Genomic DNA, 26966 nt, shown 5'->3' on the forward strand with positions numbered 1-26966 from the left:
GGCCGGGAACATGCCGACACAGCCGGGAACACACCGACACGGCCAGGAACACGCCGACACGGCCGGGAACATGCCGACACAGCCGGGAACACACTCACACCCAACTCCTGGGAGTGTGTGGGCACACACACATACACACAGACACACACACACAGACACACACACACACACACACACACAGTCTCACACACAGACACACTCACACACACAGAAACACTCACTCACTCACACAGACACACACACGCTCACACAGACACATACACACACACACGCACACACACACACCACACACGCACATACATGCATGCACACAGACACACACACTCAGACACACACACACACACACTCAGACACACACACACACACTCACACACACACATTCACACGCACACTCACACAGACACATGCACACACAGATACACACACTCACACAGACATACTCACACAGACACAGACACACACGCACTCATACACTCACACAGATACATACACACAGACACACACACAGACACATACACACAGACACATACACACACACACACACACACACACACACACACACTCTCCCGGAACACACTCACACCCGTGAATATACACCGACACCTGACAACACACCCACATCCAGGAACACACACACTCTCCCTTGGTATAAATTGTTGTGATTGTGTGAAAGTTGGTATTCTTGCATTGTTCCTGGCAAGTGCAGTATGTAAAGTTTCAGAAATGCCTCTATTCCCAACAATTAGATGCCTAACTTTATGACCTTAAATGTGTAATATAAAATTCCCTGTCACTGCCACTGTTTTGTTTAACCTACAAGAGGTTTTGAGATTGTAATAAATATTCCAGCAGCCAGTGTTAAGCTGTGAATATCTTACCTATTTTGGATGGAAACAGTGTCTCATCATCGAGCTGGTCCTGTACCCAGGTCATCAGGTAATCAATGTATTTTGGTGCTGAGCATTTAATCGGTTTCTTTATATTTGTTCCATCTGCCCAGTGATATTCATACCTGAAATATTATGAGGAAAAACAGATTGGCATAACCATTGGTTACCAAGATTACTACTAGAATTTACAGCACAGAAAGAGGCCACTCAGCCCTGACTGGTCAATGCAGGTTTTTATGACCTACACAATCCTCCCTGCACTCTACTTCATCTGATTCCCTACTTTATAAAATTCATAAAGAGATGGAAATGATTGAGAAGTTAATGGACTCAATGCGATAACAAATGATCTATCGGTATTATGCATAACTTAGAGAGAGAAATGCATCTTTCATTTCTAATCTGTTAATTAAGGAAACTTCTATTTTGCGAGATATTGTCATCATTAGTCTGCTGAAATGATCAGAATTATCTCTGATTTTTGTTCTAACATCTATAAGTAGGTCTTGAATAACAACCATGATTCACATTTGATTTGTATCGTTCTCAGAATGCAGCACTTGCTGTCGTGTTGGCTTTGCAGGAAATTGACAGCCTGCTATCCAAACATCTGAACCAAGAAGGGGCAGGGAGTGGGCAAACTGACTGGTTTGCTGTTTGAGGATCCAGCGTATGATAGATGGGCTGAATGGCCTCCACCTGTGGGAGAACTCTTTAGACAAGATAGTGGTGTAGGTGATCCCACACTCCCCAGGATTACATTCTCAGTGGGAAGGCTGATGGTTGGCCAATCAAGGTCTTTAAGGGCTGGATTCCAGTGTAACTGTGGCCTGTTGCTCGGCAGCATGCAGGGTAGGTCACACTGTATGGTTTGCTTGTCAGCTCATGGTGGGAGAAAAGTATGATCCCTCAGTAAAAGGGTATTAGTGCTTGATCAAGGAAATGCACATCAGGAGACATCCCAATTCCCTTGCTTGTGAAACATCCTTCCCCCTGTACCCTCCTCCCTGTGTTTATCACCCCCTCCCCCCCAAAAACCCTCACTACCTCCACCCCCACAATTCCAATGACCCGAGACTCCCGTGCCTTTCCTTCTGACAGCAACTAGCACTCTTCCCGTTGCATTGCTGAGCACAAGAGCTGTTAACACCTGATTGACCAGTCACTCTTGCCAGGCAGGACCTCTGCGCCCATGGGGGCGGTACTGATTCCGGGTTAAGGGGCACTAATAGCCTCATCACTCTCTGATTGGAATGCCCTCTGATTCTGTGAGGCAGCTGCAGAACAAGAACTTCCAAACATCCTGGCTTCAAAAACTCCAACCTGGAGAAAGGAGCAAAGGTTAAAGAGGAGGTGCTTGGGCAGCCTCTGTCTGCAGATACACACAGAAAAGCAGACACACAGCATCACAGCATTTCACCCTGTCCATAAGGACCCTCACTAACTTTTATAGATACACCATAGAAAGCATTCTGTCACAGCTTGGTACAGCAACTGCTTTGTCCAGGACCGTAAGAAACTACAGAGAGTTTCTAACACAGCCCAGACCCTTATGCAAGCCCCAACCTCCTATCCACTGACTCTGTCTACACTTCTCGCTGTCTCGGAAAGGCAGCCAACATCATCAAAGACCCCTCCCACCTGGTTGTAATCTCTTCCAACCTCTTCCATCAGGCAGAAGGTACAAAAGCTTAAACACATGCACCAACAGGTTCAAGACCAGCTTCTTCCCTGCCGTTATTAGACTTCAAATTTCTAATCTAATTTTGATCTGGCTTCTTGTGCACCTTCTCTGCAGATGTAATTTTGTATTCCTCGCTCTGTTCTATCACCCTATGGTCTTTATATGGTCTGACCTGCCTGTGCTGCACACAAAACAAAGCATTTCACTGTTCCTAGGTACACATGACAATAATAAATCATATCAGCTGATAGAAACACCATTGTGCCTTAAAGACTCTTTCTGTCGTTTAAGGTCCAATTTATTGAGGACAGTTACCGCTGTGAGCTATAGATAACACAGTGTGGAGCTGGATGAACACAGCAGGCCAGGCAGCATCAGAGGAGCAGGAAAGTTGACATTTCGGGTCAGGACCCTTCTTCAGAAATGGGGAGGGGGAAGGGAGCTGGGAAATAAATAGAGAGAGGAGGATGGGGCTGGGGAAGGTAGGTGGGACAGTGCTGGGCGAGTGCAGGTAGGGATTGGTGGGGATTGGTCAGTGAGGTGGGAGGAGCGGATAGGTTGGGGAGAAGATGTACAGGTTGTGTCAGGTCAAGGAGGCAGGGATGAAAGGGAGGGTTGGTCATGGGATGAGGCTGTGAGTGGGGAGATTTTGAAACTGGTGACTACCAGGTTTAAGCCATTGGGTTGTAGGCTCCCAAGGCGGAATATGAGGTGCTGCTCCTCCAGTTTGCGGGTGGTGTTGTGGGGACACTGGAGTAGCCTTTCAGTTTGGTCTCATGACTGAAAAAGCAGAAGCAGAATATATTTATTTTGGTTTTGTCACAAGACAGACTTCACTGGTGATGCAGCAATCAGGAGGGAAAAGGCCATTGGGCCTGGTCACTGAGATCATTCCGAGAATTCTGAATGTGGACGCTCCAGTTTCTTTCTTAGTCCAATGTCACAGTTAATGCTGATCTTAAGAGAGTCTGCAACATGTATAACTGTATAAATTTATTAATTGTACAGTAGAAAGTCTGTGGATAAATGAGTTATTTTAATGTGCGTTCAAACAGTATCTGAAACAAGGTTTTACACAATCCTGGATTCTCACGTGACGGATGAACATCGAAACTGGGAGCAGTAGCAGGCTTTCAGCCCATCAAACCTACTGTGCCAGTCAATATGATTACAGCTGATCCTCTACCCCAGGGCCACATTACCACTCTCTCCCAATGCCTTTCGATTCCTTTAAAATTGGTAAGTGTATTTATCCCTTTGTTGAATGATGATCTCACTGGTGAATGTGCCATGTGTTTTGCCACACAGATGTTATGAACAGATGACAATAAAAAGCCTTCGACCTTTGTTCATTTATTAAAATCTTTAAGACGACGACTGTCCTGAATTAACTGGTGAACCTTCAAGATGATCTTCTCTACAAATGTCAATCGAAAAAAATTGGCATTTATGCAGCACCTTTCACAACCTCAGGAAGTCCCAAAACATCCCACAAACAATGAGGTACTTCTAAGGTATAGCCACTTTGTAATGTAGGAAATGCAGCAGTCAATTTTCACATAGCAAGATCCCACAAGGATAGCAACATGATCATTGCAATTCCTTGTACACCTCTCATTGAAAGTAGACAGGCAGGTGCAGTGAGCATTTAGGAAGGTATCAGTCTTCATTGCAAGAGGCTGAGAGTTTGGAAGAAGGGGTGTCTCACTGCAGTTATACAGGGCCTTGTGAGACCACTCCTCGAGTGCTGTGTGTAGTTTCGGTCTCCCTAACCAAGAGAGGTTATACTTGCCATAGAGGCAGTGCAGTGGAGAGTCTCTAAACAGGGATGGCAGGACAACCCAGAGGAGAGAGTGGTTAGATTGGACAGACATTCACTAGTGAGTTTAGAAGGAAATGAGGTGACCTGACTGAACATGTAAAGTTATAAGAGGGCTGGACAGACTAGACGCAGGGAGGATGTTCCCCTGGTGGGGGAGTCTAGGGACACAGTCTCAGGGTGCAGGGTAGACCACTTCGGACTGAGATCAGGAAAGATTTCTTCACTCAAAGTGTAGCAAACCATTCGAATTCTCTGCCACAAAAGGCGGTGGAGGACAACATAGAGATAGATGCATTTTTTTGGTTTTAAAAGCATCAAAGATTTTGGAGAAAAAGCAGGGTATGGCATTGGGGTGGATGATCAGCCAGGATCATATAAAATGGTGAAGCAGGCTCTCTGAGCTGAATGGCCAAATCCTGCCCCGAGTTTCTATGTTTCTGTCACAACTAGATGATCTGAAATCATCACAGAATTGTTAAACAGCAGAGGAAGGCCATTCAGCCCATATGTCTGTGCCAGCTCTCCAAGTGAACATCATCTCTCCCTTGAGCCCCTGCACATCTTTTCTTTCCGAATAACCACCTAACTACGGCTTGAAAACCGAATCTGCCTCCCCCCACATTCTCAGACAGTACATTCCAGACCCTAACCACTGCCTCCCCCCACAGTCCATCAGTACATTCCAGACCCTAATCACTGCCTCCCCCCACACTCTCAGACAGTACATTCCAGACCCTAACCACTGCCTCCCCCAACACTCTCAGACAGTACATCCCAGACCCTAACCACTGCCTCCTCCCACACTCTCAAACAGTACGTCCCAGATCCTAACCACTGCCTCTCCCCACACTCTCAGACAGTACATCCCAGACCCTAACCACTGCCTCCCCCAACACTCTCAGACAGTACATCCCAGACCCTAACCACTGCCTCCTCCCACACTCTCAGACAGTACATCCCAGATCCTAACCACTGCCTCCCCCCACACTCTCAGACAGTACAGCACAGACCCTAACCACTGCCTCCCCCCACACTCTCAGACAGTACATCCCAGATCCTAACCACTGCCTCCCCCCACACTCTCAGACAGTGCCCAGACCCTAACCACTGCCTCCCCTCACACTCTCAGACAGTACATTCCAGATCCTAACCACTGCCTCCCCCTACACTCTCAGACAGTACATCCCAGACCCTAACCACTGCCTCCCCCCACACTCTCAGACAGTGCCCAGACCCTAACCACTGCCTCCCCCAACACTCTCAGACAGTACATTCCAGACCCTAACCACTGCCTCCTGCACACTATTTGGATGGGATGGAGGGACTGGTTGGGAGCGGGGGGGATGCTGGGAGTGGAATTCCACCTCCACCTGACAAAAGGCCTCAGTGTAATTTCTTGCTTGTTCCTCTGCTGTATTGTCACCATCTCAGTGTTGCGTGCTCTGTCAGCCTGGACTTTGGGCTTCAGTCCTCACAAACATTGCGACACCCAGAAGCTGCCCAAGAGCGATGAGAGTGTCTGGATCAATGGGCTGGATCTTTGTTTATGCAGGGCAGAAAACTCTGGTGTGGAAGTCATAGAGTGATACAGCACAGAAACAGACACTTTGGTCCAACCAGTCCATGCCGAACATAATCCCAAACTAAACTAATCCCACCTGCCTGCTCCTGGCCCATATCCCTCCAAACCTTTCCTATTCATGTACTTATCCAAATGTCTTTTAACCATTGTAACTGTACCTGCATCCCTCTGGAAGTTCATTCCACACAACAACCGCTCTCTGCATAAACAACTTGCCCTTCATGTCTTTTTAAATCTTTCTCCTCTCACTTTAAAAAGTATGCCCTCTAGTCTTGAAATCCCCCAACCCTGGGGAAAAGACACCTGCTATTCACCTTATCCATGCCCCTCATGATTTTATAAATCTCTGTGAGGTCACCCCTCAACCTCCTACGCTCCAGGGAAAAAAAAATCGCAGCCTATCTGGCCTCTCCCAACAATCAAACCTTCCATTCCCAGCAATATCTTGGTAAATCTCTTCTGAGCCATCTCCAGCTTAATAATATCCTTCCTATAACAGGGTGACCAGGTCAAACAAAGGGGAGGTGATATAGTAGTGTAACACTCCAGGACAACAGGCTATTGCTCTGGGACACAGTTTCAAATCCCACTACAACAGCTGGTGAAACTTGCAGTCAATAACATTTGGAATCAACACAATGGAGACCGATGGTTACTATGCAACTGTTATTGTTAAAAACCCAGAGCACAGTGGGTTCTTGTTGGCTGGGTAGACACAAGGCCTAGATTGCTTACTTTTTAAGTACTGAGGTAGTGCTTCCCAAATATTTCCCTCACTGTGACCCCATTCTGACATTGGCAGTGAGAACATTGGGGCTGGTTGGTCAGGGTCAGGGTTGGTATCTGTCTGACTAGAGGAGGGGAATAAGCTGTAGGAAGGGAGGAGGGGGGAGCTGGGAGGGGCAGGAGATGGGAAGGGGTGCAAACTTTTTAATCTTCAGTATCTTTTCACCAGCTTTTTTGGAGCAGGTGGAGGTCTCAAAGATTGCTTGGTTACACCACACCAGAAAAAGAACAAGAGGTCTGAAAGGGAGCTCACGGCTGTTAACACTCACTCAGAATCCATGCTAACCATTGCTGCCTTCAGAGCTCACAAACCCACAACCCCAATGGACATCATGACCCTCAGTTTGGGAAACCCTGTACTGAGTATATCAGGGAACGTGGCGGTAGGATGGAAAACAGATTCGATGTAGAATTTAAATTCAATTAATAACATCTGGAGTTGAAAGTTATTCTGTGTAACGGTGATCCAATGGTGATTGTCATAAAAACACATCTGTTTCAATGCCCTTTAGGGAAGGAAATCTGCCATCCTTACCCAGCCTGGCTTACATGTGACTCCAGGTCCACAGCAAACAAAAGGGAAAAATGAGGAAAGTTTGGAAATGGATAGACTGGACCTCCACCTTGTTCTCAATGAGATAATGCCTTATTCATTTTTTTTCCCTTGAAATGTGGCAAACTCTTCACTATTCTCTGAAAGCTGGCTATGAGAGTAATTAGAGGTGAGCAAAAAATGCTGGCCTGACACCCCATGTGAGAATAAACACCCTAGGAAAGTGCAGAGTGGGTGTCAGGGCAGTTAGGAAAGCAGCAAAGCGGAAGACACTGGCATTGGCTGGGAGCAGTAACTACCCAATTGCGCCCAGAGGGTTTCGGGTGTGTGCTGGTGTGCGAGTGAGGTCAAGGCAGAAACGATGGGTGTGTGGGTGGTAGTTGACCTTTCCATGCTGAGAAAAAGCCTCTGCCTATCCGCTCTATCTATACCTCTCATAATTTTGTAGACGTCTATCAAGTTGCTGCTCAGCCTCTGTCTTTCCAGTGAAAACAATCCGAGTTTATCCAACCACTTCTCGTAACTAAAACCCTCCAGAACAGGCTCATTGGTTTCCTGATATACATCCACAACTCAGCGATGACTTGTTAATAAGAAGGTGCTTAATAGAGTCATAGAATCATAGCGATGCAAAACACGGAACCAGACCATGCTTTATGTCCATGCCGACCAGATTCCTAAATAAATCTAGTCCCATTTGCCAGCATTCGGCGCATATCCCTCTAAACCCTTCCCATTCATATACCCATCCAAACGCCTTTCAAATGTTGGGGTTGTCCAGCCCCCACCACTTCCTCTGGCAGCTCATTCCATAAACTTCTAAAATAACAGCAGCTAACCACAGGAGATGGGGGAGATACTAAACAAATATTTTGCATCAGTATTTACCATGGAGAAGGATATAGAAGATAGAGAACGTGGGGAAATATATAGCAACATCTTGAAAAATGTCCATATTGCAGAGGAGGAGGTGCTGAAAGTCTTAAAATGCATAAAGGTGGATCAGGTGTACCCTAGAACTCTGTGGGGAGCTAGGGAAGAGATTGCTGGGCCCCTTGCTGAGATATTTGTATCATCGATAGCCATAGGTGAGGCGCCGGAAGACTGGAGGTTGGTTAACATGGTGCCATTATTTAAGAAAGGTGGTAAGGAAAAGTCTGGGAACTACAGACCGGTGAGTCTGACATCGGTGGTGGAGAAGTTGTTGGAGGGAATCCTGAGGGACAGGATTTACATGTATTTGGAAAGGCAAAGACTCATTAGGGACAGTCACCATGGCTTTGTGCGTGGGAAATTGTGTCTCACTAACTGATTGAGTTTTTTGAAGAAGTAATGAAGAGGATTGATGAGGGCAGAGCGGCGGACGCGATTTATATGGATTTCAGTAGGGCATTCGACAAGGTTCCTCACGGTAGGCTGGTTAGCATGTGTAGGGGTGACCCATGCCTGTCGTACGAAGTGACTCGTACCTGCTCACACCGAAGTGGCCCATGTTTGAAAGACACAAAATGGCTGATGAAGACTGAACACAATGGGGCAGCCTGTTCTAACATTTAAAGTGAAACATAATTGTACCTTGAAACAGAGCTACCCAAGGTCGTACAAAGGCCTTGCAACCCAGCATCCAAGACAGTTTTGATAAGAGGATGCCTAAGAACAGACAAATGACTGTGGACTCATTAATGAAAGGATCTTGTTCCACTAAAGATATAGTATCAGGGGTGTAAATCTTAGCTTATGAACCCATCAGATCAACTCCTGAAACAGCTGCAAAAAAAAACTAAAGATATTTTGTAGTAATTAGTTTTTTTACCTACAGTATTAATAGCCTCCAGTTAAACAATTGTTCAGATAGTCATAGAAGTAGTTTTCAACATATAACTGGAATATAATACAAGCAGTAAGGGAAAAAGCATTTTAACCTAGAAGTGAGAGTTAATTAGCTTTAGGACACACTTTATCTTACATCCTGAACAAGATAGATTGGTCCAACTCATTAGCTACAAAATGCTAGCAGTAAAAGTAACTGTATAGCTTTACACTTTATAACTAAACTTAATAGGAATTAATCATTCAGAAATTAGTTTAAATTAGCTGTTTTTTAATATATATTTGGGATGGTGGGAAATGTAAAAGGAATGATTAGATTTGATAAAGGAGGCACACATAATCCCATGAATAACAGAATGCAAACAGCCCTTAGAGATAAGAAAGGTTAGGACAGACCAGAAGGAGTATGACTAAAAATTTTTGGAATGCAAATTAATAGGATGCATAGAAAGATCCCAAGGCCCAATGATTACACTGACTAGCGAATACCATGACATCATGAGAACCTGGGGCTGTCCCAAGGAATACCCATCATTGATTAGTGTCCCATAGGATTGGGGGTTGGGTTAAGGGGAAGGACAGTGACTACATTGTATTTGATTATTGTAACACAAAGTGTGTACAAATGCTGTACTTCTTTGTAAAATCTGAGTGTGTCACTGATCTCTCTCCCTGATTCTTTGGCCGTCTTCCTGCATCAACCAGTTTCTGCCTGAATAAATATATTCCACTGATCAGAATCCTGCCTGCCTCCTGAGTTTTTATCCCCGGGCGGAGGGTATACTCCTACAGTAAGGTTAGATCACGTGGAATACAGGGAGAACTAGCCACTTGGATACAGAATTGGCTCGAAGGTAGGAGACAGAGGGTGGTGGTGGAGGGTTACTTTTCAGACTCAAACCTGTGACCAGCGGTGTGCCACAAGGATCGGTGCTGGGTCCACTGTCGTTTGTCATTTATATAAATGATTTGGATGTGAACATAGCGGGTATGGTTAGTAAGTTTGCAGATGACACTAAAATTAGAGGTGTAGTGGACAGTGAAGAAAGTTACCTCAGAGTACAATGGGATCTTGATCAGATGGGCCAATGGGCCGAGGAATGGCAGATGGAGTTTAATTTAGATAAATGCGAGGTGCTGCATTTTGGAAAGGCAAATCAGGGCAGGACTTAATGGTAAGGTCCTGGGGAGTGTTGCTGAACAAAGAGATCTCGGATTGTAGGTTCATACTTCCTCGAAAGTGGAGTCACAGGTAGATAGGATAGTGAAGAAGGCGTTTGGTACACTTGTCTTTATTGGTCAGTGCGTTGAGTAGAGGAGTTGGGAGGTCATGTTGTGGCTGTACAGGACATTGGTTCTGTCTCTATTCATATACTGTATGAAATTCTGGTCTCCCTGCTATAGGAAGGATGTTGAGAAACCTGAAAGTGTTCAGAAAAGACTTACAAGGATGTTGCCAGAGTTGGAGGGTTTGGGCTATAGGGAGAGGCTGAATAGGGGGTGTTATTTTCCCTGGTGCATCGGAGGCTGAATGGTGACCTTATAGAGGTTTATAAAATCATGAGGGGCATGGATAGGGTAAATAAACAAGGTCTTTTCCCCAGGCTGGGGGAGTCCAAAACTAGAGGGCATAGGTTTAAGGTGAGAGGGGAAAGATTTAAAAGGGACCTAAGGGGCAACTTTTTCACACAGAGGATGGTGCGTGTATGGAATGAGCTGCCAGAGGAAGTGGTGGAGGCTGGTACAATTACAACATTAAAAAGGCATCTGGATAGAGGTATGACTAAGTAGGGTTTAGAGATATATGGGCCAAATGCTGGCAAGTGGGACTAGATCAATTTAGGATATCTGGTCAGCGCCGACAAGTTGGACCGAAGGGTCTGTTTCCATGCTGTATGTCTCTATGATTCTATGACTCTACAGCTCTTCCCGTTTGATCGAGTCAGTGTGAGAGTAATATGTACTTCAGAACTGGTCACACTGAACTGCTCCAGCATTTGGAGTGTTGCTAGGTGCTTTATAAATGTAAAGTATTCCTCTCAGAACACTGAGATATGACGAGAAAGTACAGATGCGTTTCTGACCAGCTTCAAATCAATCACCTCTGTTTCATCTTATACAAACATACTCCAACAAAAGTCTCTCAATGTCACACTTTGCATCGTTCCTTTTGCAGCAAGCTGGGAAATCGACCCTCACAAATAATGGAAGATTGAACAAGAAAGTGGATTAAAAGACAAAGGGTTTAAACCTGGTACTTACTTGGGACCAGCAGACATAACAGGGCAACTGTTCTCGGTACAGTAATCAGTTATTGTTCCATACAGCAGGTTAATCTGATTGAAGAAGTCCACAGCTAATATTGGGAATGAAACAATAACAAAATATTTTTGTGAATCACCGTGTTAAAATGCAGCAGTGTTACATGTTTTACTGTCACCAAAGCATAAGCATGATCTTGATGGAAAGTTAACAGCCTAAAAGGTTAACTTTCCTTCACTCCCCAGATGCTACCAGTCCTGCGGAGTATTTCCAGCATTTTCATATTTAGTTGTTGGAATCTTGCTAGTATAGAAGAACGTCATTCAGCCCATCGGACCAGTCCCAGCTCTCTGAAGGAGCTATCCAGCTAGTCCCACTCACCCGGCATTGTCCCTGTTGTCCTGCTAAAACTTCCTCCTCCAGGAATGATCATTTTGAAAGTTATTGTTGAATCTGCTTGCACTGCCCTTGCAGCTTCAGGTCACACCTTAGACTCTGGTCCAGCTCTTCCTTATTTGTTTAAAAAAAACCTCTGACAGCAGCATGGTCCCCCAGGAACCCAGGCCAACATACATCCCTCAACCCAAACGGGCAACTACCTGTCATTGTAGTGTTAATTGTGGGATCTTGCTGTGCGCATTTTGGTACCAGGTTTGCTGACATTCAAAAGTAACTGATTGATTGAGAAAGATCTTCAGGACATAAAAGCTGGTGTGAGTCATTCCTCGTCCCCTCGCAGTCCAACATAGGACATCCATGTCAATATCATCAACTACCCTCAGGAGCTGGTGGGTGAGGTGTGTTCATTCTGACCTTGGCCAAGTCCTCATTGCCACTCCCCATGGAGGAAAGGTCATCCTCCTGGGGGACATTAATGCCAGGTTGGCTGTGACTCAACTAGATCAAAGTTCAAAGTGATGATTGTGCCACTTGATCTGTATTGGGGTGGGGGGGAGGAGGTCAGGTCACCGACTCTTCAGACAGTGATGAAATCCACATCACACCAAGACACCAGAACACCCAGAGGCCTGACAGGAAGAACATCCAAGCCCAGCCTAAACCAGCCCAAAGAAGTAATAGAATTCCAGGATCATCTCAAAGCCAATCCAGGAAATTCTGAAATATCCAACTCAATTTTACAGTCATACAGCACGGAAACAGACCCTTAGGCCCAACTCATCCATGCTGACCAGGTTTCCCAAACTGTACTAGTTACATTTGCCTGCACTTAGCCCGTATCCCTCTAAACCTTTTATATCCATGTACCTGTCCAGATGCCTTTTAAATGTTGTAATTGTACCAGCCTCCACCACTTCCTCTGGCAGCTCATTCCATACACGCACCACCTTCTGTGTGAAAAAGTTACCCATCAGGTCCCTTTTATACCTTTCCCCTCTCACCTTAAACCTATGCCCTCCATCTTTGGACTCCCCTACCCTGGGGAAATGACCTTGGCTATTCAGCTTACCTATGCCCCTCATGATTTTATAAAATTTTAATAGAGGTCACTTCCAGCTTCAACTGCTCCAGGGAACAAAGTCCCAGCCTATCCAGCCTCTCCTTATAACTCAAACCCTTCAGCCTCAGTAACATCCTTGTAACTCCTTTCTGCATCCTTTCCAGGTTAATAATATCTTTCCAAAAGCAGGGCAACCAGAATTGTACACACTGTTCCAAAAGTGGCCTCATCAATGTCTTGTACAGCCATAACATGACATTCCCAACTCCTATACTCAATGCTCTGATCAATGAAGGCAAGCGTACCAAACACCTTCTTCACCATCCTGTCTACCTGTGAAGCCACTTTCAAGGATCTATGCACCTGCACCCCTAGGTCTCTTTGTTTGACAACATTTCCCAGGGCTCCAACATTAACATGAAAGTCCTGCCCTGGTTTGCCTTACTAAAATGCAACACCTCACATTCATCGAAATAAATCTCCATCTATCACTCTTTGGCCCATTGGCCCAGCTGGTCAAGATCTCTTTGTATTCTTAGATAACCTTCTTCACTCTCCACTACACCTCCAATTTTGGTGTCATCTACACACTTACTAACCATGTCTCCTATATTCTCATCCAAATCATTTATATAAATGACAAACAGCAGTGGAACCTAATACTGATCCTTGCAGCACACCACTGGTAACAGGCCTCCAGTCTGAACAACAACTGTCCACCACCACCCTCCGTCTTCTACCTTCAAGCCAATTTTGTATTCAATTGGCTATCTCCCCCGGATACCATGTGATCTAACCTTACTAACCAGTCAACTGTGTTAAACCTTGTTGAAGGCCTTGCTAAAGGCCCTGCAGACAACATCTACCACTCTGCCTTCATCTATCTTCTTGGTCACATCCTCAAAAAACTCAATCAAATTTGTGAGATATGAATTTACACAAACAAATTCTGAACAGTAGCATCAGACAAAGTTGGTTGAACTGAAATCATAGAATCCTACAGTGCAGAAGAGCCCTTTGGCCCAGCGCGAATGCACCGACGAGAAACTACTCTAAACCTACGATAGTCCCACTTGACTAATGTCAATGTTAAAAATCTGGTATAACTCTTCATCAGAACGAATTGAAAGATCTCCAGGTCTTGTTCGCAACATTTCTTTTGGACTTTTCTGATAATGCAGACCATCAGAGGTCCCTCTGGAAGGTCTGAAACCACACAGTGTCTCTGGGAGGGCTTTCTTAGTAGGCAATTCAGGAGGATGTGGATGTTCCCTGGTAGAGACAAGACGATAATCTCTACCACACGATTTATCTCCCTTCTTGAAAATTGTTACAAATTCCTGAAGTCAGGGGAGTTCTTCCTTTCCAAATTCCACACCGAATCTGGATGTGAGCAGAGGTGAGATACATGACAGACATTAACATCATGACTGCATTCAACCAAATGTGGTATCAAGGAGCCTGAGCAAAACTGGAATCAACCAGGGGAAAGCTCTCTGCTGGTTGGAGTCATACCTGACACATAGGAAGATGGTTGTGGTTACTGGAAGTCAGTCATCTCAGCTCCAGGACATCTCTGCAGGAGTTCCTCAGGGTGGTGTCCTTAGCTCAACCATCTTCAGCTGCTTCATCAATGACCTTCCCTCCATCATAAGGTCAGAAGTAGGAATGCTCGCCGATGATTGCACAATGTTCAGCACCATTCGCGACTCCTCAGATACTGAAGCAGTCCATGTTCAAATGCAACAAGATCTGGACAATATCCAGGCTTGGGCTGACAAGTGGCAAATGACATTCACGCCACACAAATGCCAGGCAGTGACCGTCACCAATAAGAGACAATCTAATCACTGCCCGTTAACATTCAATGGTGTTACCATTACTGAATCCCCCACTATTAACATCCTGGGTGTTACCATTGACCGGACTTGCCACGTAAACATAAGCAGTGAAAGGAATTTTGCCCATTTGTCCTCAGTCTATAGCTAGGCCACAAAAAGCCTGCACATACATCTTGGCAGTTAGCGTATTGTTGGAGCGGTATCTCCTGGTACCACTTGTCTTTTCTCTTTTGGACTTGTCTTTGGGCATGAGCCTCGGGCTGTTGTAATGTTGCTATCTTGACTCGGGACCTTGTGTTGGTCTGCACAGCGATGTTCTTTTATTTCAGGTGTTCACCTATCTCAGCATCGTCTCTGTCAAACCCACCTTAGTGACGGCAATGCTCAAAGCCGAAAGAACTGCGGATGCTGTAAATCAGGAACAAAAACAGAAGTTGCTGGAAAAGCTCAGCAGATCTGGCAGCAGAAAAAAAACAGAGTTAACGTTTCGGGTCCGGTGACCCTTCCTCAGAACTGGCTCAAAGCCAACAGTCTGGACACAGGAGTTTAGGGTTGTTTTCTTTGGAGCAGAGGAGGTTGAGACGGAACTGATTAAGGTGTATATGATTATGAGGGGCATGGACAGGACAGATTGAAAACAGTTGTTCCCCTTAGTTGAAGGATTTAATAACAAGGCCATCATTTTAAGGTGACGGGCAGGAGGTTTAGAGGGGGATTCATGGAAAATCTTTTTCACCCAGAGAGTGTTGGGAATCTGAGATGCACTTCTGGGAGTGTAATTGAGGCAGGAAACCTTTCACGAGCTTTAAAAAACACTTGGATGAGCACCTGAAATCTCATAACATTCAAGGCTATGGGCCCAATGCAGGCGAGTGGGACTCGCGTACAAGGTGGTGTATTTTTGACAGTGTCGACTCGATGGGCTGAAGGGCCTCTTCTGCACCGTGTGGTTCTATTATTTTAGATAAAAATTAATCCCCAAATGTGACTGAAATGAACTCACTTCCTCAAGCACTTACTATTGACAGCGATCCATTCATTCAAATCTTCACCAGCTGGTAACATTACAGCCAGGCGGAGATTACCACTGCCCAGAGTGGTCTCTGCATGTTTCAACAGCTCATACTGATGCGAACCTTCTGGAATGTGCTTCCTCGGTTTGAAAGTCTTAGATGAACGGTTTCCACTGTAAAGCACAGAATGGACAAGATTAACTTGACGTAGACTTGTCCTTAAATAGATTGCACTGAAAGAAACAAATTCCGTTCAACCCTGGAAGTGATTTAGAACAAAGAACAATACAGCACAGGTACAGGCCCTTCAGCCCACCAAGCTTGTGCTGATTCCTATTCCTTAATTAGACTCCCTACGCATTGCCCATATGCGGTTTCTGTCCCTCTGTTTGCCTCCTGTTTGTGTGTCTAACAAGATACACCTTAAATGTTGCTAATGTTCCTGCTTCCACCACCTCCACTAACAGTGCGTTTCCCCACACTTCACCTCTAAACTTTCCCCCTTCTCACCTTGTACCTGTGCCCTCTTGTAGTTGACCTTTCCACCCTGGGAAAAAGCCTCTGACTATCCACCCTATCTATGCCTCTCATAATTTTGTAGACCTCTATCATGTTACCACTCAGCCTCAGTCTTTCCAGTGAAAACAATCTCAGTTTATCCAACCTCTCTTCATAACTAAAACCCTCCAGACTAGGCAACATCCTGGTAAACCTTCTCTGCACCCTCTCCAGAGCATCCACATCCTTCTGGCAATGTGGCGACCAGAACTGCATGCAATGTTCAAGATTTACAAGAAGGGTTCCAGGAATGAGGAACTTCTGTGATGAAGGTAGATTGGAAGAGTTGGGACTGTTCACCTTGGAGAGAAGGGAACTCAGAGGAGAACCAACAGAAGGCTTTAAAACCATGCGGAGTGTAGACAGACTGGGAGAAACCATTTCCAATTGTCACAGGACAAAATGAGAGGGCATAGTTGAAAGTGATGTGCAAAAGAAGCTGGAGGGATGAGAGTAAAAACCTTTGTCACCCAGAAGTAGTTAGGGTCTGGAATGCACTGGCGGCAGGTTCCATCGAGGCATTCAAGAGGGACATTGTATGATTATTTAAATAGAAACATCGTGCAAGGGTTACAGTGAAACGGTAGGTGATTGGCACAAAGAGAGCTGGTTCAGATGTGATGGGCCAAATGGCCTCCTGCACAGCAACAATTCTGTCATTCTGCGATCGTTATCTCCATTTCTTTTTGCCTGCTCACAATACTCCAGACCCCAATGAGTAGCCAGCCCTCAGTCTGCCTAACGCCATTCCTGCCCTATTCCCCTTCACCCTGCCTGCAGGATGGTTGGTAGTTGGAAGGGAAGGGAGGAATTTTAGAATCACAGAATCCCTATGGTGTGGAAACAGGCCCTTTAGCCCAACAAGTCCACACTGACCCTCAGAGCATCCCACTCGGACCCATCCCTGACACTATGGGCAATTTTCCATGGCCAATCCACCTAGCCTGCACATCTTTGGACTGTGGGAGGAAACCCACGCAGACACAGGGAGAATGTGCAAACTCCACACAGACAGACACCCAAGGCTGGAATCGAACCCGGGCCCCTGGCGCTGTGAGGCAGCAGTGCTAACCACTGAGCCACCATGCCACCCATTTCATGTCAACCATCAACACCAACACGGGCCAGTTGGACCGAATGGCCTTTCTCCGCACTGTAATTTCAAAACGATGCTGTGCTCGAGACACATGCTGACACATTAGTTAAATAACTTGAGATTGACTTGTGTACTATTTTTGACAGAGTCTACACAATTCTTACTGATCACATCAGCATCTACAGAACCACACGCCTAGAAAGATATAAATGGCAGCAAACACAATGTGGTGCTCTGGAATCATGGTGGAAATAGTAATATTCAAAACATAGAAATGTAGGAAACAGGAGCAGGAGGAGGCCATTCAGCCCTTCAAGCCTGCTCCCCCTTCAGTATGATCATGGCTGATCACCCAACTCAATTCCTTGTTCCTGCTTTCTCCCCATCTCCTTCAATCCCTTTAGCCCTAAGAACTACATAAACTCAAAGTACCCCCGGCCACCATGATGGGATTAGAATCCAGAGCACAGAACATTGCCTAGAGTCTGGATTACTAGGTCCAACACCGATACCATGTGCTAGTACCTTCCCATGGAGGAGGAGAAGCTGGGATACATCCCTGGAGAGAGAGTATTTGCAAGCAAACAGGGAAAGTGCAGGGCATGTGGGAAGAATTGGCCACAGTTGCTGTTTTGGATGATCCTAATGTGACTGTTCTATTTACTCAGCACCTCAATTAGACAGCAGGATGGAAGCAACTCCTTAACCTCAGACTGGGGTGAAATTAAATTACCCTGTGCTATAATCCAACAAAGACTTTCTTGTGATGTTAATGCCTTATAATAGACCTCATTGTCTAAACAAGAGTTCAGTACAAACCTGTCTCAGACTGTTGTGCCTTCCAAAGGTCTCCTCATCCACGGAGTCATATCTCTGTCATCTGGATCATCCAGTGACGATCCCAGGTATAGACGGACAATCAACACCAATCATAGGTACACCAATGAGTAGATACCTGCACCCAAGACTCTGGACTATATTACAACAAGTTACAACAGTAACAGATGTCATTTTCAATTCAACCAGATCAGACTCCCTAAACCCAGGAACTACAGCTCCCTATTGGAGTGAGGATGGTGTATGGGAGAGTGTTAGGATTAAAAGATATTGTTGCCATGGTCTCACTAGAGAGAGAGAGAGAGAACTAGTGGTAGTTTAACTTGAGGGTCATTACACCTCAGAGGAAGGGACAAGGTCAAGAAGGTAAAATGTGGATGGTGACCTGAGCTGGGATAGGAATTGAACCCATACTGTTGGTCTCACTCTACATCACAAACCAGCTGTCCAGCCAACTGAGCTAACCAAATTAGGCTCAGATAATTGAGATTAAATGCATGGAAGATGAAAGCCATTGACTTCAGTCCCTAGCCCACCCTGTTCCCTAAGCCACAGCCTTCGTCGGTCTGCCAGCCAACATCAGAGATTAACCCAAACCATTCTCGATGTTGAGTCTGATCTTGAGGTGACATTTCCATGCCGTTCCCAAAACCTCCTACTTCCACATTCCGTAACGTGGCCTGTCACCCCTCGGCTCAGCTGAAGCCCTTATCCATATCTCTGATACCGCACAGCTTGACATTCCCACTCCATAAACATGAATTCCTCGAAAATTCTCCTGCCTGTATCCTAAAGCTCACCACATCCAATTCACCCATCACCCCATTTCACTAGGACATCAACGTTTCAGCTATTCTCCAAGGCACAGGGCTGAATGGGAATCCATGTATTAGCCTTATTTTGCTTATGTATAACTGAATCAAGTTTTCTTTCAAACTCAGTATAGAGTTTAGCTCAAACAGAGCTCATGGACAGGAAACAGTGAGTGGTGGTAAAGGGTTCCTTTTCAGGTTAGTGACCCATGACCAGTGGGATTCCACAGGGATTAGTGCTAAGAACAAACTGTTTACAATATATATTGATGACTTGGAGGAAGGAAATGAATGTTCTGCAGCTAAATTTGCAGATGACACTAAAATTGGCAGTAATGCAGGTTGTGAGGGATACAAACAGTTAACAGAGAGATATTGATAGGTTAAGTAATGGGCAAAATATTGGTAAATGGTGTATAATGTGGGCAAGTGTGAAATTGTTCATTTTGGAGGGGAGAACAAAAGAACAGAGCATTATTTAAATGGAGAAAAACTGCAGGAAGCTGCAACACAAACAGACTTGGGGTAAGTTGTATGTGAACTACAGAAAGCTAGCACACAGGCAGCAGGGTAATAAGGAAGGATAATGGAATGTCGGCTCTTATTTTAAGGGGATTGGAGTTTAAGAGTTGGGCAGTCTTACTGCAACTGTACAAGCTGCTGGTGAGACCAGATCTGGAGTACGGTGAGCAGTTTTGGTCTCCTTATTTAAGGAAAGATATCTTTCCATTGGAGGCAGTTCAGAAAAGTTCATGAGGATGTTCCCTGGTATGGAGAGATCTTCTTATGAGCCAAGATTATACAGGTTGGGACTCTGCTCACTGGAGTTTAGAAAAATGAGAGGTGACCTCATTGAAACATATCAAATTCTTAACGGGCTTGACAGGGTAAATGCTGAGAGATGTCTCCCCTCATGGGAGAGTCTAGGACCAGAGGGCACAGTCTCAGAATGAAGGGGCATCTATTTAAGACTGAGATGAGGAGGAATTTCTTCTCTCAAGAGTTTGAGAGAGTTTTTGGAACACCTTGCCACCTTTATCAGAACCACACAGTAATGAGGAAAAGGTGGTATGTATTGACTGAGGGTGGGGGGAGGTGAGTAAAGGAATGAGCGTTAGGTGGAGACAGAGTCTAGAGGGAGAGAAAGACAGTTAGGCAGATAGAGGCACGGATAATGGTTGCGCCAAGGGAAAGAAAAGTGGATATTGGGGACCATAAGTGGGTGAAAGTAGGTTGGCTGTGCCGAAAGCTGCCCATGTGATCACAGGGCCTGTGGTGGGGTCGTGGGTGAAGGACATGGAAGAAGGTGTTCAGATTCTGGAATTATTGAACTCGATATTGAGTCCCAAAGGCTGCAGGGTCCCCAAGTGGAAAATGAGATGTTGTTCTTCCAGTTTACATTGAGCTTCACTGGAACACTGCAGCAAGCCAGAGACAAAGATGTTGGCCAGGGAACAGAGTGGTGTGTTAAAGTGAGCAGGCAACTGGAAGCTCTGGATCATTTTCTGCAAATGTAGATGTTCTGTGAAGTGGTTGCTGGAGGCTGGGGTTTGGTGGTTCAATGGGATTGTATGTGTGGAGTTAAGATAGGAGCAGCAGAGTTCCAGATGATCACTGCATAAACTCCCCAACCTCAGGACATCTCAAAAATAGCTTACTGCCAATGAAACACTTTCAAAGCATGTGGTCCCTGCTATGATGGAGATAAACAGCAGCGGACAACATGTGCACAGCATGATTCTCAAGCAGCAATATAATCACAATTTGATAGTCGGTTTTAGTGAGGATCGTTCAGGGAAAAACTAGTGGGGGTTTCAAAGCAGAGCTGGGGGATCCTGTCTGTTAATTTGATTGGGGTGACTTCACAAACGGGAAATCACGCCTGACAAATTTGTTGCAGTTCTTTGTGGAGGTAACAAGCAGGAGAATTAAAGGGACAGCCGTGGATGTGATACATTTTTAACTTTCAGAAGGTGTTTGATAAATTGCCATACATGAAGGTGCCACTCAATGAGAGCCCTGGGTTTGGGGAGTAGTAGCTTAGCAATACATGGCCAGGTTAGGTGACTGAGCATAAACTCGGCAGATGGAATTTTTAAAAAATTCATCCACAGGATGAGGGCATCTCTGGTTAGGTCAGTATTTATTGCCCAGAGGGCAGTTAAGAGTCAATGACATTGCTGTGGGTCTGGAGCCACATATAGGCCAGACCAGGTAAGGATGGCAGTTTCCTTCCCTCAAAGACATCAGTGAACCAGATGGGTTTTTCCAACAATCAACAATGGATTCATGTCATCATTTCCAGATTCTTTATTAAATTCAAATTTCACCATCTAACCACAGTGGGATTTGAACCAAGGCTCCCAGGATAGTAGCTGAATTTCTGAATTAATAGTCCAGTGATAATACCACTAGGCCCTTGCCTCCCCAAGGGAGAAATATGGAGAAATGTGAGTTTATGCAATTTTACAGGAAGACTACAGGAGTTGAATACGATTTGAATGGGGAAAGACTGCAGAAAGCTACAGAACAGAGGGATTTGGGAATCTTCATCCATGAATCACAAAAATCTAGCGCCCAAGTTCAGCAGGTAATAGGGAAGGAAAATGGACTGTTGGTCTCTATTTCAAAGGAAATGGAGTATAAAAGTTTCGCTGAAACTATACAAGGTACTAGTCAGACCTCAGCTGGAACACTGTGAATAGTTTCTGGGCCCCTTATCAGAGGACAGATAGACTGACGTTGGAGACAGTCCACAGAAGGTTCATAGGTTGATCCTGGGTAAGAAGGAGGGGTTGAGTAGGTTGGGTCGGTATACATTGGAGTTTAGAACAATGAGAGGGAACCTTGTTGAAGCATTTAGGATTCTTAAGGGGTTTGCCAGGGTAGAAGTGGAGAGGTTGTTTCCCCTTGGGGGGAAGAGTGTGGGACCAGAGGATATGATCTCAGAATAAAGGATTACAAACTTAAGACAGAGATGAGGAGGAATTACTTCTCTAAGAGGGTTTGAATCTGTGGAATTCTTTACCACAGAGGGCTGTTTTTGCTGGGTCACTAAGTATATTCAAGGCTGAGAGAGACAGGTTTTTAATCAGGAAAGGAATGAAGGGTTATAGGGAAAAGGCAGAATGATCAGATTAGCCATGATCCCACTGCATTGCAGAGCAGACTCGATGGGCTAAATGGCCTACATCTGCTTCTACACGGTGTGGTCTTACAGGGTCTGAAGTAAAAGTTGGAAGCTGTGGTAGGGCAGGACTCTGTCTGTACGGCACTGGGACCGTCAAAGGAACTTGTAGGATTGAGAAGCAGGAGTCAGTCAGTCTGCCATTGAACCCACTCTGTCACTCTGTCCAATCATGGCTTATGTTTTACCTGAGCTCCCCCTTCACACAGTATCTCCTGTCCCTTAATTCCCCACAATCTGGTGCCCTCTGTCAATCCAGTGATGTTCTGTTTCTGCATGTAGATTCCTTTTAAATAAAAGGAAATAAAAAGTTGTCTTTGGCACCAATGTAAATTACTTCAGTGGAGAGCTGCAGAAACCCTCAATGATAAATAATAGAACATTCTGGATGTCAAACAGCTGGAGATACATGATATTCTGGCTTAGTGATAGCTAACTCCGAGTGTGAGCATTTAGGGGGAGCCCTGTTTAATAGACAAGTATCTATCTATAGATTAAAAGCTTTGCATAAATCAGTCACATCTTATAAACGTCAGGTTCACCTTCCCCCACACTCCTCCTCTGACCTGCCAGAGAGATACAATGGGAGATGGTACGTCTCAGCGATAGGCCAATACACTGCACTATTTAAAGTGAAGCCGTGATACTTCCAAACGTTCAAGTCAATATTTCTGCCTCTCCACTAACACAACTAAACTAGTAAGACTTAAGTAAATCGGTCATTTGCTGTTTACAGAATCTTGGTGTGCGCATCTTGGGTGATATATTTTACCAAAATGAATTGAACATCAAAGGTGGTTCATTGTTTTAAAACACTTTGGGACCAGTTATTTCACAGTCTTCTTTAATCAATCAATAACTCATTTTAGAATTCATGTTAATGCAGCTCTCCCATTTATAACATTCTTCCTGCTAATACAATCATAGAGATATACAGCCTGGAAACAGATCCTTCAGTCCAACTTGTCCATGCTGATCAGATATCCCAAAATAACAGCAGCACCCAGCCCTGCCGGGTCTTCACCATCCCCCCAGACCTCCCCCTCACTGAGGACAAATGGTCAATCCTCAGTAAAGGGCTCACCTTTGTCCCCCTCCACCCAAACATCAACGAATACTGCTCACATTTGGACGTTGAACAGTTTTTCCGCTGCCTCCGCCTCCGCACTTACTTCTTCAACCGTGAACCTAACCCTCCCTCTACTGACCCCTTCTCCAGCCTCCAACACATCCTCTCCTCCTGGACACCACCCCAAGGCCTCCTACCCTCCCTCGACCTAGTCATCTCCAACTGCTGTCGAGACATCGATTGCCTCAACTTCTCCGCCCCTCTCACCCACTCCAACCTCTCCTCCGCAGAACGTGCAGCCCTCCGCTCCAATCCCAACCTCACCATAAAACCCGCGGACAAGGGAGGCGCAGTTGTAGTATGGCGCACTGACCTCTACATCGCCGAGGCCAGACGCTAACTCTCTGACACCACCTCCTACCGCCCCCTTGATCATGACCCCACCCCTGAGCACCAAACCATCATCTCCCAAACCATCCACAACCTCATCACCTCAGGTGACCTCCCACCCACAGCCTCCAACCTCATCGTTTCCCAACCCCGCACCGCCTGCTTCTATCTCCTTCCCAAAATCTGAATGCCCTGGTCGACCCATTGTCTCTGCCTGCTCCTTCCCCACCGAACTTATCTCCACTTATCTCAACTCCACTTTCTCCCCCTTGGTCCAGGAACTCCCCACCTACGTCCGTGACACTACCCACGCCCTCCACCTCCTCCAAAACTTCTAATTCCCTGGTCCCCTAACCTCATCTTTACCATGGACGTCCAGTCCCTATACACTTGCATTCCACATGCAGATGGCCTAAAGGCCCTCCGCTTCTTCCTGTCCCGCAGACCCGACCAGTCCCCCTCCACTGACACCCTCATCCGCTTAGCCGAACTCGTCCTCACCCTTAACAACTTCTTTTTCAATTCCTCCCACTTCCTACAGACAACAGGAGTGGCCATGGGTACCCGCATGGGCCCAAGCTATGCCTGCCTCTTTGTAGGTTACGTGGCCAATCTGTTACAGGCCAATCTGATACAGGGCAGTCTGTTACAGGCCAAACTGATTCAGGCCAATCTGTTACAGGCCAGTCTGTTACAGGCCAATCTGAAACAGGCCAATCTGTTAAAGGCCAGTCTGTTACAGGCCAATCTGTTACAGGCCAATCTGTTACAGGCTAATCAATTACACGCCAATCTATTAGTGGCCAATCTGATAGAAATATAACAGTTTCTGGATGGAGGGGAGAGTCTGACCCTCTGATGGATGGATCCCACAGTTGAGTCGCTTTTGTACTCACAATAAGAAGCTCATGGTTTCATTCAGGCTCCCGTAATCTGGGGGACAAGCTATGGAAGACAGACTGATGGTGAGCTCCCAGGGGTACAGACTTGACCAGCTGCACTCACTGGCACCAAGTAAACTCCCCCTATAGTTGCTCCTACTCCAGACTCCTGTCACTCCCAGTGCAGGTTCCAGCTGCTGCTGGTCCCGACTCCTGCCAGCTCTGATTTCTCTGCTGCTCCTGTTGTAGGTTTCTGTTCCTGCTCCTGCAGCTGCTCAGTCTGCTTGTTTCAAGGGGCCCCGAGCACTCGCGAGATTGTAGCTCCAGCCGCCTCCTTTACCAGCTCCAGTCAAATTGCTGCTTACAGCATGTTCCCAGTGAGTCTCCACAGCACCAACTATATACAAAACCACATCTCAGCACAGGCAAAGAAACAGCACTCTTACTGCGAACTGTAAACCTGTTTACTCCTCACTCTGATACCTGTTGCTTTGATTGCAGCCTAAATATTGTTTTCTGATCCATCTTTTGTCTTCTAATTTCTTTGGTCAACTTGTATTAATGAAATGGGAATTGGTGGTTACTATTGGATTAACATGAACATCTGATCATGCCTAATGAGGAAAAGGAGTTGCACTTTGTAAAACCTTTAATTATAACCTCAGGAATTTTTAAAAGCATTTCATAACCATCACAATTTTCACTCACATGGAATGAAATGAATGTTTCACCACCACAGTCTTTTTGGAAAGGGGAAGTTGCCTCCAGAATATACAGAAAAGTAGATTTTAAGCTAAGTTGTGTGTGTCATCTGTGGCTATGACTCAGGGCTCTAAGTCAGAGGGTTGTGTGTTGTAATCTTTCGAGGACAAAACCCCAGGCATACCCTCCCCATGCTGGAACTAGGGGAGTGCTGTACTGTTGGAAGCGCTCTCTTTTGAAATACAAAGGTCCTGCCTGTCCTCTCACATGGACATTAAGGATCTCAGGACCCTGTTTTGATGATGAGCAGAAAGGTTCTCCTGGTGTCCTGGCCAATATTTATCTAAGAATCAATATCATAAAAAAGATGTTTTGATCTTTATCACATTACTGCTTGTGGCAGCTTGCTGTGCCCACATTCAATGCTGTCTTCCCTATAATGTCCACATTTCAAACAAACTTCATTGACTGTAAACAGTTTTGCAACATCCTGAGGTGCTATATATATTTCGGGATTATACAATCCAGATTTCAGACTCCAGTTCCATAATGCTACCCACCACCCTAGACATTCACTCCCTCCTCCACCTAACTCAGTTGCAACAGTGTGTACCATTGAGAAGATGTTCCTCAATAACTCACTAAAGATCCTCAGACAGCACTTTCAAACCCATGACCACGACATGAACAGCAGATACATGGGAACACCACCCCATGCAAGTTCCACTCCAAGCCACTCACCCTCCTGACTTGGAAATATATCACCGTTCCTTCAGTGTCGCTGGATCAAAATCCTGCAATTTCCTCCCTAAAGGCATTGTGGGTCAACCTACAGCAAGTGGACTACAGAGGTTTGAGAAGACAGCTCACTACCACCTTCTCAAGGGCAACTAGGGACAGGCAATAAATGCTGACCCAGACAGTGACACCCACATCCCATAAATGAATACACAAAACTTTGTGATGCAACTTTGCATCTCAAAAATGTTAGTTAGGACAAAGCCTATATAATAATGACTTTAATATTTATTCATGCTTTTTGTACAGCCTTTCAGAGGAAGATTGTTAAAATCTGCATTGTCTAGCACTCACTGTTGCATGCAATGGCATTTCAAATGTCCACCTATTTCTTAAATGCCTTGAGAGTTTCCTGCCTCTACCACCCTCTTAGACAGTGGCTTCTAGACACCCATGACCATCTGAATGAAAATAAAGTCCTCAAATCCCCTCTAAACCTCCTGCTCCTTAACTTGTATCTGTGCTCTTGGTCATTGACCCCTCTACAGAGAGGAAAAAGTTCCTCCCTATCTCGCCTATCTCTGTCCCCCAGAATTCTGTCCACTTTAATCAGACTCCCCCTCAGCTTTCTCTGCTCTGAGGAGAATAACTCCAGCCTCTCTAGCCTCTTTGCATAGTTGAATCGCTCCATCCTGGGCAACATTCCGGTGAATCTCCTCTGCACCCCCTCCAGTGCAACCACATCCTTCCTATAGTGTGGATGCACACAGTGCTCCAGCTGTGACCTAACTAGTGTTATATAGAGCTCCATCATAACCTCCCTGGTTTTATATTCAGTGTTTTGACTAATAAAGGTGTGTCCCACATGTTTTCTTAACCACTTGTCCTGCTACCTTTAAGGATCCATGCACATGCACAGTAAACACTCAGCCTCCTGTGCTATGGGTGGCGCTGTATGTGGAGTTTAATGAGCA

General features: G+C 45.5%; 1 pseudogene; it reads right to left on the bottom strand.

The window, feature by feature from the left end:
* Positions 1 to 756: 756 nt before the first annotated feature.
* LOC109916941 lies at positions 757 to 24862 on the bottom strand (annotated as a pseudogene).
* Positions 24863 to 26966: the final 2104 nt, after the last annotated feature.

Source organism: Rhincodon typus, chromosome 1, assembly GCF_021869965.1.
Source record: "Rhincodon typus isolate 14 chromosome 1, sRhiTyp1.1, whole genome shotgun sequence".
Lineage (NCBI taxonomy): Eukaryota > Metazoa > Chordata > Chondrichthyes > Orectolobiformes > Rhincodontidae > Rhincodon > Rhincodon typus.